Source organism: Polyodon spathula, chromosome 1, assembly GCF_017654505.1.
Source record: "Polyodon spathula isolate WHYD16114869_AA chromosome 1, ASM1765450v1, whole genome shotgun sequence".
Lineage (NCBI taxonomy): Eukaryota > Metazoa > Chordata > Actinopteri > Acipenseriformes > Polyodontidae > Polyodon > Polyodon spathula.
In genome coordinates, this window is record NC_054534.1 from 102,765,449 (window position 1) to 102,780,699 (window position 15,251).

The 15,251-nt window shown below is 42.0% G+C and overlaps 1 protein-coding gene across 1 annotated transcript in view; it reads left to right on the forward strand.

Annotated features, from left to right (window-relative positions):
• Positions 1-15,251, forward strand: part of LOC121325629 (C-terminal-binding protein 1) — a 186,133-nt gene that overhangs the window by 25,018 nt on the left and 145,864 nt on the right. The window lies entirely within an intron of this gene.

Below are 15,251 nucleotides of genomic sequence, written 5' to 3' on the forward strand. Positions count from 1 at the left end.
GTCGGGAGCCGGCCATTCAGGAAGAGGGCGGCGTTACGGTACCTGGAGTCATCGCCCTAGTACGGTGAGCGAAGTTTCAGTCATGAATTGGAGGAGATGTGATTGAACTAGCTATCGGAGGGGGCGGGGCTTAGGGTACTTTAGGGGGATGTGACGCTGTAATCGGCTCCTTTGTTGTGGTTAATGGGAGGAGACAAGGACGGAACCTTGAATGAAGTGTGGGTTCATTGAGAAGGGTTGTGTTTGTTTTGCCAGACGGCTGATACAAAGCTGGAGCTGCAGCGAGAAGCCCGGACCTGAACGCGCACGAGCACCAGCACTCGGAGCACCGCACCTGCACCAGAGCACCCAGTTTGGAGACGTGTTTTTGTGTTTATTATTTCGGGACTGCAACCCCTTTGTTTTGTAGCTGGTCATACCCATTGCTGGGTAGAACCAGCTTTATTATTTTGAGTCCAGTTTTTGCTGGCAATACCCATTGCTGGGTAGAGCCAGCTTTATTATTTGAAACCCGGTTTAGGACATTAAAAGAAACCTGACCGGTAAACTTTGTGTTTGTCCTTTGTTGGAACACCTCAAATCACCTATACACCGGAGCACTACAAGCCACTTTGGTACAAGTGGTGTCAGAAGCGGGAGCCATGGACATAGCTGTGCTAACCACGCTGCTACAGGCACTGGAGCACAGACGGGAGACAGAGGATAGACAGGGGGAGGAGAGATACACAGCGCTGATCGAGAGGGTCGGTCTTGGAAACGCACCCTGAACTCCAGCAGTACCCGTGATGATGCCTCGTAATACACAGGCGCAAAAGATGACTGCGGAGGATGACCCGGAGGCGTACTTGGTTGCCTTCGAGCGGTTGGCCACCACTGCATCATGGCCGAAGGAGTACTGGGCCAGCCAACTGGGTCCCTGTCTGATCGGGAAAGCTCAGGCAGCATATCAGGCTATGACCAACGAGGAGGCTAGCCAGTACGACCTGGTCAAACAGGCCATCCTCCGACGCCTCAATATCACGGGGGAGACACATCGGCTGCGGTTCCGAGAGTATTGGAGGCCACGGGAGACCCGCCCCAGGGTGGTCGCGCAAAATCTTTGTGACCACATGGTGCACTGGCTCAACCCTGCAGAAAAAACGGGTCAGCAAATGGGAGAAGTCATCGTCCTGGAGTAGTTCTGCCATGTGGTTGGCGCCGAGACCCAGGGATGGATACGCCGCCACAATCCGACCACCCCGGAGGCCGCTGTCAGACTTGCGGAGGATTATGAGGACTCCCTGGTCTCCGTAAAGACAGGACTACTGACCCCTCTCGTCGCGCCCATCACCCGCGGATCAGTGCCTTCGTCTCTCCAGTTGGGAACCAGACCTCCCAGATCACCAGCCTCAATGGGCCGTCCCACCTCCCTACCATGGAGACAGCGGTCGTCCCCCAGCTGGGGTAGATTTACCGCCCCCGACCCGCTGCAGTATCAGCAGCGGGACAGACAGCTAACCCCAGTGCCTTCTGCCCCGATTGTCTGTTTCAGGTGCCATGAGCCTGGACACATCGCCAGCTTGTGCCCCGCGGCAATGGAGTGCAACGTGGCGACATGTTGGCATCTGAGGCAGGTAAGGTACGGGGAAAGGGTCGGGAGGGGCCTTGTATTATTGATGTAGTGGTTGGTAATGTGAGTACCCATGCTTTAGTGGACTCAGGGTGTGCACAGACCTTAATTCAAACGTCTCTCTTAGGCGGTATGTCGTGGCAGCCACAAGCCAAGGTGGCGATCTCCTGTATCCATGGAAACACGGCGACATATCCCACCCTAAAAGCATACGTGTCGATAGGTTCGACACAACGCCACCTCACAGTGAGGGTGGTGGAAAGGCTGCCGCACCCCGTAACCGTGGCAGACAGAGCAGGGGAAACGATTGGTGATATTTTTCCCCTGCAAGCTGACCTGTTTAATTCTCTTTTTCGTCCTAGGAAAACAAAGAGAGACCGATCGAAAAATGGGAAGGTGCCTCTCTGAAACGAGGCTGAGGACTGGTGGGAGAGAGCGCAGATGGTATCAAACGCCACTCAAAGGAAGTCGGTACGCAGTGTGACCGAAGGGGCGAGGTTACTGGGCCATCCAGGGCAGATGCTACTCCAGCCCCTCTCAATGTACCGGACATGTGGGGCTCAAGCGCGGACCTAGTGTGGGACCAGAAAAACGACCCCACACTGGTGCATGCTTGGGAACAGGTCCGGTCTATTGAAGGTAAAGATGTTGAAGGCGCTGGTATATCCGCACTTCATTATCAAGGGGCAATTACTGTATAGGGTAAACCCTGCCACGGGCACAGGACAGCCTGTAACGCAATTGATGGTTCCCCCGTCGTGTCGGCCTGAGGTCATGAGGCTGGCGCATGACATCCCCTTTGCAGGACACTTAGGAGCCAACAAGATGAGGGAACGCATATTGGCTCGATTTTATTGGGTCATGCCCAGACTGCCAGCGAATAGCGCCGGGTCGAGTGCGCCCCACTCCTTTGGTCCCACTGCCAGTTATTTCCACTCCCTTTGAGCACATTGCAATGGACATAGTTGGCCCTTTGTTACCTTCTGACTCTGGGTATACGCATATATTAGTAGTGGTGGATTATGCAACGCGATAGCCAGAGGCAGATCCATTGAGGTCCACTAGTGCCGCTGCAATAGCCAAAGAACTAGTACAGATTATGTCGAGAGTAGGGATCCCCAAAGAAATACTGACTGACCATGGGACTAACTTTCTGTCTCGAACGCTACAGCAGGTGTATAAAATATTAAAAATACGTCCCATCCGGACATCTGTTTATCATCCACAGTCGGACGGTTTGGTGGAACGTTTTAATCAAACATTAAAGCAGATGCTGAGACGATTTGTGAATCAAGAGCAAAAACATTGGGCATCGCTTCTCCCCTACCTCCTTTTTGCAGTGAGACAGGTGCCGCAGAGTTCAACAGGGTTCTCCCCCTTTGAGCTCCTGTACGGCAGACAACCTCGCGGTATCCTCGATCTGTTGAGAGAGTGGTGGGAAGAGCATAAAGGCTCGTCCAAAAACGTAGTGCAGCATTTGCTCCTACTCCGTGATCGCCTGGATTTGGTCGGTCGTTTGGCCCAGGACAATCTAAAATCGGCGCAGCACTGACAACAGCAGCATTACAACAAAAATGCACGGATTCGGACCTTTCGGCCAGGAGACAAGGTAATGCTGCTTCTTCCCACGTCGGAATCCAAGCTATATGCTAAATGGCAGGGGCCATATGAGGTGATTCGGGCTATAGGGAAAGTTAATTATGAAATTCGGCAGCCTGATCGCCGTAATGAACGGGAAATTTACCATGTCAATTTATTAAAGCCCTGGCAGGCAAGGGATGCCTTATTTATAGCCCCAGGTGAGGTAGAGGATGATTTTGGACCCCGTATAGAGGCTCCTAGCATACAGAACATTCCGATGGGGGAACAGTTACTCCCAGATCAGCAGAGAGATCTGCGCAGGTTCATTGAGGATTTCAGGGATGTTTTTTCTGATGTGCACGGCAGAACTAATCTCGTTGAATATGACATTATCTCTCCCCCAGGTGTCACGGTTCGAGAGAGACCTTACCGGATCCCAGAAAGTCGACAAAGTGGTGTTCGCAAAGAGGTGCGGGCGATGCTCGAGCTTGGGGTGATTGAGCCTTCCAGGAGCGAGTGGTGCAGTCCGATTGTGATAGTTGCCAAAAAGGATGGCACCAACCGCTTCTGCGTTGATTTCCGCAAGGTGAACGCTATTGCCAAGTTCGATGCATATCCCATGCCTCGGGTCGATGAGCTTCTAGACAGACTGGGAACGGCGAGGTTCATCTCAACTTTGGACCTGACGAAGGGATACTGGCAGATCCCATTAACCCGCAGATCACGTGAGAAAACTGCATTTTCTACCCCTGATGGTTTGTTTCATTTCACAACCGTGCCGTTTGGGCTACATGGTGTGCCCGCTGCCTTTCAGAGACTTATTGGACCAGGTTTTACGCCCACATCTTGAATATGCAGCAGCGTATATTGATGATGTGGTGATTTACAGCTCCACCTGGTGGGAGCATTTGGCTAGGATCACAGCCGTCTTGCAGTCTCTGAGGGTAGCCCGGCTGACAGCTAACTTGGGTAAATGTGCCTTTTCAAAAGAAGAAACACAATATTTGGGATTTATTATGGGACATGGGCAGGTGAAACCCGTCGCCACCAAAGTCCAGGCTTTGATGGACGCGGCAATCCCGAAAACCAAGTCCCAGGTGAGGTCTCTCTTGGGGTTGACCGGTTATTACCGTCGATTCATCCCCGAGTACGCCACAGTGGTAAACCCTCTAGTGAACCTCACTAAAAAGAGCGCACCAAATTTAATCAGATGGACAGGGGAATGTCAGGGGGCCTTTGATACCATTAAGCAACGACTCTGCTGAGCCCCAGCCCTGATCACACCAGATTTTGATAAGGAATTCCTCCTCCATACCGACGCTTCGGATGTTGGTCTGGGGGCGGTCTTGTCCCAGCAGGTCGACGGAGTAGAACACCCCATCCTCTACATAAGCAAGAAAATGCTCCCTCGGGGGAGCAACTACTCCGTCATAGAAAAGAAATGTCTGGCCATTAAATGGGCCACTCAGACCTTACGCTATTACCTCTTGGGTCATTCATTCAATCTTGTCACTGACCACGCCCCACTCAGATGGTTAAGCACGATGAAGGATAGCAACGCCCGGATAACTCGGTGGTATCTGGTGCTGCAACCCTTCATGTATTTCATGACACACCGTGCAGGGAAAGATCATTAAAATGCGGATTACTTTTCCCGGGAGGGGGGTGTAATGAGTAAGGTAGATTCAGCCGAGTGTTCCTTCGGCTCCACTCTGAGCGGTGGGATATGTGACGGGAGAGCGAATGAATCCGAATCAACAATCTCCCTCTCGACCGGTGAGGGCACTGTACAACAGGAGCTGCGGGCTTCCTACTGAATGGTTGGGCAGTTCATCCCAGGGACAGTCGGGAGCCGGCCATTCAGGAAGAGGGTGGCGTTACGGTACCTGGAGTCATCGCCCTAGTACGGTGAGCGAAGTTTCAGTCATGAATTGGAGGAGACGTGATTGAACTAGCTATCGGAGGGGGCGGGGCTTAGGGTACTTTAGGGGGACGTGACGCCGTAATCGGCTCCTTTGTTGTGGTTAATGGGAGGAGACAAGGACGTAACCTTCAGTGAAGTGTGGGTTCATTGAGAAGGGTTGTGTTTGTTTTGCCAGACGGCTGATACGAAGCTGGAGCTGCAGCAAGAAGCCCAGACCTGAACGCGCACGAGCACCAGCACTCGGAGCACCGTACCTGCACTAGAGCACCCAGTTTGGAGACGTGTTTTTGTGTTTATTATTTCGGGACTGCAACCCCTTTGTTTTGTAGCTGGTAATACCCATTGCTGGGTAGAGCCAGCTTTATTATTTTGAGTCCAGTTTTTGCTGGTAATACCCATTGCTGGGTAGAGCCAGCTTTATTATTTGAAACCCGGTTTAAAGGACATTAAAAGAAACCTGAGCGGTAAACTTTGTGTTTGTTCTTTGTTGGAGCACCTCAAATCACCTGTACACCGGAGCACTACAAGCCACTTTGCCACAAGGTGGTATAAGTATATTCAGTAATAATTGTAACAATAAACACATTAGGAATTTATGTAATGATAGTAAGATTCCTTCAGCAAGATTTTACTGGAGTGCATTATTTGAGCATATAAATTGGAAGAAAGTAAAGTGGTATCATACGATTGTTCAGAGGGTTTATCCTGTAAAACATGTCCTGGCTAGATTTAAATTTGAAATGGATTACAATTGTGTGTTTTGTAATATGTAAAGAGAAACCTATGTTTCATTTATTTTATGAATAGTTCTACAAAGTTGTTTTGGAATGATATGCAGCATTATATTATGAGAACACCAAGTGAAACTGTACAGTTTGGAGGTGACAATATGTTATTTTATTTCAAGAACACTAATTTGGAAACCGAATGTGGTCTATATATAATTGATCTTTTATTAATATTTGGGAGGATCATATTCATAAAGTGAAATGGTCAGGCCATAAACCAAATTGTGATCTGTTTAAAATAGATGGAATATTATATTAAAATAGAGATGTAAGATTATATCAGCACCATCAGGACTGTTAAAAATGGGAACGCAAAAACAAAACAAAACATCTGCTGTATTTGATTTATTCAATTTCTACAAAAAGTGAGAATGCAATATACCTGGCAGTGTATAAAGTTTATGATGTAATTTCTTTGGAGATGTTATAAAATAATTCCTCTTGTTGTATATTCTTGTTATATTTTTGTGTTTATGCAATAATAATAATAAAAAGAAAACCAGCTGGATATAGGCTAGTAATATTCGGCAGATAGAAGCAGGTGAGTATGATGACTAGGACGATACGCCTTATTCACACAGCGGCCATGTGTGGTTGAAAACGAGGCTTGGTGTGCAAGCAGCTGTCATGGCCACCACATCTACTGATACGATAACTATGTGGACGAAATCTTTAATATGCGTTCCTCAAATAAAAGTTGAAGAAATTGATGATTGGGTAGATAACAATGCAAGGATTCCGAAAAACATATAGCAGAAAGGGTACAGCAGTTGGATCGAGGGTTATATTAATGAAGTAGAAGGTAAATTAGCAAGCGTATTTGTGATTGGAAAGTGAATAAGCTACTACTAGCCTGTACTAGATTCGTAAAATATGTTTAGCTCTCGCAGTTTTAGTTGGAGAACGTTTACTTTAATTAATATTTACTGCATTGATATGAAGTACCTCTGTATTGTTTCACGTTTATTGGTTTGGTGTAAGCATGTGTTAATTGTTTTCTTAATACAGTTAAGGGGCAGGAGAATGGATGTAATGTTAGGACTAAAGCGTTCCGGTCAAAGAAAAAGATTGAGTCACCTTACATAAGAATCAAACGCCCCCCTTTCTGTTATTCCTGTAGTTTATTTGGAGTAATGTAACGTTAAGGATCTCCTTTCTGACCAAATATTGTGTAACTCGAGCATATCTTTTGTTAACTCTCTTTACTAAACATTTTTATTAATTTTGTTCTGTTGTGCTTAATAAAGACTCTTTTAGTACACTCAGTGTGTCATATACCTTTTTTTTTAATACAAACTGGGCATTGCATCCCACAAGACACATTCCCTTTAGTATCCATGCATAATCACAAGCTTCTGGATCTTACTTCTCTATTGATTAGGAAATGCTCAATCGGCTCCCGGACAGTATAACTGAAATGTAATCAAATTTGTGACCATAATGATGAAGAATACGCACATTCACACAGAAATGAAAGTTGAACTTTCTCTTCAGAAAATTGTTATTTTAACGCTAAATAGGCTGTTTTGGAGTTATAAAAGCAAAAATAAAACATAATTAAATAATACGTGTACAGAAGTTGGAGTTTTAACATCTAAAAAGGGCAGTGTGCACTGGGGGATACAACTAATAACTCTAAAAATTAACATATATTAAATAAAAAATAGTGAAATATGTTTGTGATTCATATGTACAATACATACAATTAGGATCATTTTCCTTAGTCAAAATAGCAATGTGAACCTTTAAGGGTTAATATAATGATTCACAAGTCTTTGCCCCCAACCACCTCCTTTTCAAAATAATAATAATCGTGTCCTCTGTATGCACTCAGCTCTCTAATTAATCGGTGGCCAGAAGCTAGCAGCTGCACCCCAAGCCTCGTTTTGAGTCTGGCATGAATAAGGTTTATATATGAAGGAGAGGACAGTCAATCCCATGATGCAGTTTGGTACACACTTACAGGCGCCATTTTGCTGCCAGGATATTCTACTATTTATTTTTTTTTTTTAATAACATTAAAAAATATTATTAATATAATGTGACTGTCTACTAGTTCAGTTTTAAAGCTGCAATATGTGAAGAAACAATTTGTCAGGGCAAACACAAATATGTTAAAAGCATTGCAAGTAACTACAAGTGCTCCTACATCCAGGCTCTAGAAACGGCACAGTTGTTTATTAACTCTGCCTACTTGTGTCCAAGTGTTGACTTTGGTTGAACGGTGTGGAGACGGTGTTGAACTTGAAGGTTATTCAGGACGTAGGCAGATAATATGATAATGTTTAATAGCATATGTGCATTTGATTAAAGGAGCAGTTCAACAGCTGTAGCATTATCTTTATTGGAAGGTTTTATTTAAAAGTACTGGTAGTTATTGTGTGCGCAATGTCTGTTCAGAAATTAAGCAATACGAAGTGTAGCGAAAGTTTGTCATTTGATTCATTCGTAATCTTAATTTTAAAAAGTGACTTACCAAAAGGAAAAATTGTTATTTCGTTTTATTACAAATGCATTACTAAAATAACTAATTTTATATAAGCAAAATATAGTCCTACATCACGTTTTAATTTCTTAATTTGCGTAAGCCACTCAGACTGAGTAGGCCTATAGTGAGTGGCGGTATAATACATATTTTTTTTAGATTTTTGTACACCGTTAAAAAAAAATATGGTAGTTATGTTGCTACTGCAGACACTGGACCATAATACTAGTACTACATTCAATGTGTACATTTATTTCATAATGTATAGATACCTTTGTATGTACCCAGACAACAATTTTTAGTAGGGCCAACATTAAGCTTGTGTCAGCAGTTTCGTCGTTTTGCTGATTGGGCCAACTTTCATACATTGTCATTATACTCAGGTAGCCCAACATTGCGCTGATGTACAGGGATCAGTATTAGGTCCTCTGCTTTTCCTAATCTACATTAATGACTTAAATTCTAGTATAGTAAGTAAACTTATTAAATTTGCAGACGACACTGATGCAGCAGCAAAGGGCATCCAAAATGGTCTAGACAGCATTCAGAACTGGACAGACACATGGCAAATGACATTTTTAATAGAGAAAAGTGTAAGATACTGTATTCAGGTAATAAAAATGTACATTATAAATACCATATGGGAGATAATAAAATTCAAGAAGGAATCTATAAAAAAACGGTCTAGGAGTTTATGTTGACTCAGAAATGTCTTCATCTAGAGAATGTGGGGAAGCTATAAAAAAAAGCCAACAAGATGCTCGGATATGTAGTGAAAAGTGTTGAATTACTTAAAGGGAAGTGGGAACTTTACATTGCATTAGTAAAACCTCATCTAGAATACTGTGTTCAGTTCTGGTATGGATTTAGATCACTGCACAGTACAGAAACAGCTCTTGTAACGTTGGTAAATGATCTGTTCATTGCTGCAGATTCTGGAGCTTTATCTATCTTGTTACTCCTTGACCGTAGTGCCGCATTTGACACAGTCAACCATGATATTCTTAATAGGCTCCTAGAGACCTCTGTTGGTATCTCTGGTACTGATCTGTGCTGGTTTAAGTCTTATCTGCCAGACAGGAAGCAATCTGTGTCAATGGAGGCATACTCGTCCTATTCCAGTCCGGTTTCCACAGGTGTCCCACAGGGTTCTATTCTAGGGCCTCTGTTATTTAATATCTATATGCTGCCACTTGGCCAGATAATCCGGCGCCATGGAGTTAGTTTTCATTCTTATGCAGATAACACTCAGATTTATCTTCAAACTAAACCTAATGCATCAATAGCTGTTTCTGTACTCTCACACTGTTTGATTGAAATCAAATTATGGATGCAAGAAAATTTTCTGCAGTTAAATTGCAATAAGACAGAAGTTATGCTGCTGGCTTCTCTGCGTCAGTTGAGTAATGTGGGGAACTTCAGCTTGGCTATTGATGATCTTGAAATTAGAGCGAGTTCTGAAATGAGAAGTCTCGGTGTTATTTTTGATCCTCGCCTAACTTTCGAAGCTCATGCTCGAAATGTTACAAAGGTGTCTTTTTTTCCATCTGTGTAACGTAGCCCGCTTAAAACCTGTTCTCTCTCTACCTGATGCAGAGAGACTCGTGCATGCCTTTGTCTCCTCTTGAGTCAACTATTGTAATGCATTGTTTGCTGGAACCTCTATACGTGTAATAGGCTACAATATGTTCAGAACTCGGCTGCTCGAGTCCTAACGAGGTCTAAATCTTTTGTACATATTACACCTGTCCTGGCATCTCTGCATTAGCTTCCTGTTAAGTCAAGGATTGAGTTTAAATTACTACTGTTAACATATAAGGCCTTGAATGGTTTGGCTCCTAGCTATATCTCAGATTTGTTAACTGTGTATTCTCCTGTGCGAAACCTGAGATCTGCAGATGCTGGGCTCTTAACAGTGCCAAAATCTGTGCTTCGGTCTGTGGGAGAGAGAGCCTTCATTTACTATACACCCAAGCTCTGGAATGCTCTCCCACAGAAAATAAAAGATTCAAATACTGTTGATATTTTTAAAAAGCAACTAAAAACACTTTTTTTTTTTTTTTAAATTAAATTTGAGTCTGTGTAGGGCTGTCTGTTTATGTGTTGTACAGTACTGGTGCTGTGTGTCCTCTGTTTCTGGGCTAAACTTGTTGTGTGTCCTTGTTTTAATGTGTAACCTGTTTCGTGTCCATTTTTAATATCATTGTGTATTGTTTGAAACTGTAAAGCGCTTTGAGATGTGCTGTATGAATTGCACTATAAAAAATAGATTATTATTATTATTATTATTATTATTATTATTATTATTATTATTATGATGATACACCAGCGCGATGAGAGGACTATACTAAAGTAACTGAAGTTTTGACCTCACACATGGGTGGAAGATTTGGTAGTTGCAGAGCGTGCACTTGAACTATGGACGAAAATAATTTAGTTCATTGACGGCTACAAGAAGCTGCCCACCAGCAAAGTGCCAAATTCAGCCAAATTCAGCAAATTTTTTGGTGAAGCAAGCCACAGTTGATCCCCTTTGTGAAGCAAAACTGCAATTTTTGTCTTCAGTTGCCAGACAACTCAAGTCATTACTGGAGAAATTTCAGACCAATGCAGCTATTGTGCCATTTCTTGTGGAGGAACTTCAGGCTGTCCTTTTTACTTTGCTGTCTCACATCATAAAGAAAGATGTACTTGAAAAGGCAAACACAGCTATTAAGCTCATCAAAATTGACCCGCTGGACAAGACGCTACGAACTGGCCAGTGGACTGAGAGGAGTGGAATTAAAAATGGAGTGCATAAACTTTCTGGCTGCAACGACAAAGACGCTTACAGAAAGGAATCCACTACAGTACCCCATGGTAAGGTGCTTGGCTGCCCTTGAACTGCAGTTCATGATGATGTCAGAGAAGAATGCCACATCTACATTTGAAAGACTGTTGTAGATCCTCCTTAATGCTAAATGGCATACTGCTGCACAATGTGATGAAATCCTTACACTGTATAAAATGTTCCTATCAGAGATGATCAAAAAACACAAGAACAAACTTTGGCAAAAATGATTCAGAAACCTGCAGAGTTGATGAATTCTTTGACAGATTCTTCAATGGTAGATCTGAATTCAAGAAACTGGGATTTGTTTAAACTCCTTTTGACACTTTCACATAGACAAGCAGTTGTTGAACAGGGATATTCTGTCAACAAAGATATGCTAATTGAAAATATAAAGGAAATAACTCTTGTTGCACAACGCACTGTGTGTATGATTCCTTGTCATTTGGAGAAAATGTCTCCCAAATGGCCATCATAAAGAAGCTCCTGCAGCACATCAAAGCAGCCAGAATGAGGTACGTCCAGTTCTTAGAGGACCAAAAGAAAACCAAGACAGAAACAGAAAACCAAAGACAGAAAGGAAATACACAATGAAATTGAAGATATACAGAAAAGGAGACAAAGTCTTGAAAAGCATTGACATAAAGAAGCTGATGAAATGGCTGAACATGCTGAAAAGAAACAGGACTTCACTGTTCTAACTAAATCAAATGCATACAGAAAACGTGCTAAAGATAAATCTTGAAAAGGCTGAATTGAACACAAAACTTTCAGAGCTCTAAGACAAGGTGAAACATTTTGATTTAGTTTATAGTTTTTTTTTTTTTATTATTTTAATAATTTTTCAAAGGAATTTGATTGAGAATTATAACTTTAACCATTACAAAACACTTACTTTGCCCCAATACCATAACAGAGAAGAGGAGGGGGATGCTTTGAAGAATAAGGTAACCTGCCATGTTTTTTATTTTTATGTAGCAGTAGAACAAATGTTTTGGCCTAGTCTCACATTTTGAAATGCATACCTGAATTATTAATAGTTAATCATAATATGCTATTACTGAATCAAAATGGTTAATAAGTAAACAAAAATTGAAAAGGTGTAAGGGAGGAGTATAAATGAACAGTTATGTGGGGCTAGAAAGCATCATGGAAAACTGCTGAAGTCCTGGAAAATGATTCTTAACAAAGGGTGGGAGCCCTACCATTCTCTGGTCCCCAAACTAGTGCAGTTAATAACATTAAACTTGCAGGGCTTGCATCTGTTTAAATGGTTTTATGTATTTGCTTACTTACTGAAACTGCAAACTAAAAGATTAACCATTTGTTGCATGTTATTCTCAACTGGATTTGGAATTTGAAGATAAAGTATTTCATTCTTTTTGTCCATATTATGCAGGGGTGTGCAATTTTTGAAAATCTACGTGAGTTCCTCTTTCTCTTTTTTGAGCAATAAAACGTTGTGACAAAAGAAGAAAAAAGTACTTATCCGACAGGTAAAGAATAACAGTAAAACTTGTTGTCCTTCATACAAAACACGTTGTCCCAGGTCGTAGGGCGATATGAATTGAACACCCCTGATTATGCCAGGCTTGTTTATATATTTCTATAAATCAACAATGACATGTGGAAAAGCATGTTTGTTAGCCAAGATATACTCTGTGTGTGTGTGTGTGTGTGTGTGTGTGTGTATATATATATATATATATATATATATATATATATATATATATATATATATATATATATATATATATATAACACACGCAGAGTGTTCTTTTTGGGAAGGGAAGAACCCGTTTGTCTTTCTTGGAGACTATTTGTTTTGGAAATCGGATCAAATTGCATAACGGGATGTATAATCTGAACTGATCTTGAAAGGCATTTTACTGTATATTTAATACAACAGATGAGGTTAGCAGCAGCCTTGTACTGATTTACAGGGTTAGTTCTTTCCACTGTGTGATTTTTTTATTGTTACTATTATTATTCCAACTACCATACTAAGTACATTGCCATTTTGCCTTTTTTTTTTTCCTGTGCAACTGTCTTTCAATATCTTATAATTGTTCGCTATTTAATGTATTTTGCAACTGATTCTGAAAGTGGTAGAGGTAAGGTTATTCTAACTTAGCAATACTAAGAGACAGTACCTCCCACGATCACACAGTGATAGACTGGGGTTCTGTGCTTTCTGTGATGGCATAAAGCAATGCTAAGAGACAGTACCTCCCATGATCACACAGTGATAGACTGGGGTTCTGTGCTTTCTGTGATGGCATAAAGCAATGCTAAGAGACAGTACCTCCCACGATCACGCAGTGAGAGACTGGGGTTCTGTGCTTTTTGTGATGGTATACAGCAATGCTAAGAGACCATGCCTCCCACGATCACGCAGTGACAGACTGGGGTTCTGTGCTTTCTGTGATGGTAAAAACCCTTAAAGCAGAAAGTCCCTGTTATCGGAAAGTGCTTCAAAACAGCAAATTAAATGTTCTTAATTTTAGCAAATTATTACCCTTTATAATTTGAAAAAAAAATACAAAACAAAAAAAAAAACCTTCTGCATGTTTGTAAGTGGTGGGGTGCAGGTGTGAAGAGAGAGGTAGAGACAATGTTGCAGTTATGTGCACGTATTTATTTTCAGCACTCACTGGCACACATGCAAGGTTAATGCCAGCTAAGGTACCAGCAATGGTATCTTTATCCAGTCTACAATATACTACACTGGAACTAACAAACTATTAAAAAAGGAATATGAGAAAAGTCATTATTATTTAAAAGCAATTAATAAAGCTTCGTTTTCACCATTGAACTGTTGTTATTAAGCACTGCATCACCTCTACACCTGTGTACTGCAAACCACTTCGCCACACTCTTACAGTACGTTGCCGGTTTCTGAGCCCTGATCCTCTTTGACTGTAGGCTTAAACACAGTCCCTGGCCAAATCACGGCAACTGGACACTCTGAAAGTAATTGCATCAGCGCGTGCAGCATTCCACACATGAACTTGAATTGATGGGTTCCCAGCCAGTGTTCTATGAAAGGTACCAGTATATCTGAATCCTCTAGGATACATACAGTGAACATCTGTAATAAATGTATTTTGTGACTATTACAAATCAGCAACACTTTAGATTACCAGGAATCACTATGTGTAATTAGGCTACATTTTAATATCGCAGCCTGGCTCTTGGAAATTTTGTGATTTTGTTTTTTTTTTTTTTTTTTTTTTTTGCCCTCGTTCCGTATCTGTTTGTTTATTGTTGTTTTGTCTCCAGGTGGAATTAATAAATGTGTGCTTTAGCAATTGAACGGCAGCTTTCCAGCTTCTGAGTCTCCTTCCTGCAGGTAACAACTAAGGCCTCAACGCTATCCTGCTGTAGGGGTTTAGTTTATTTACCGTTACCAAAGAAACTAGAAAGAAAAAAGAAAAGAATACATAAAAGAATCTGTCTTGGCAGATACAATCCAGTTATATGTGCATGAAGTGGGAGTTCCTTGATGTTTTTCTTTTGATTTATGAAAGGTCTGTAATCAAAAGAGAAAGGGACCCCTGCCAGAGCTTGATTGCACCCTGTACCCTTCACTTTATCAGACACCACGCTCCTTGAAAACCGGCTAAGGACTTACAAATTACATTTTCTCTTGCACCCAGTTCTCTTCACAAATAATCAATGTACCATGAATCTGTCGCAAGAATAATACTGGATTCTATCAAAAACCAAGCGATCAAAGCCAAGATTATTATGATACAGGTACATTATTATTATTATTATTATTACCGTAGTCTCTGCATATTGGAACATCTCCTAAGAGAACACTTCACCTAAGGGAACAGCCATGTGGTGTAACACATTTTTCCCATTGTAAATGCCTCGGCTAAAGGAACAGGAATTACACTTAAAAGAACTCCTTGGCACTGATAGTGATTCGTTTACAATGGATACAGTGCTGTGAAAGTGTCTTTAGGAACACTGATTGGTTTATTAAATCCTTCCAGAACCACCGTCGTTGACTTGTTTTTGTATTC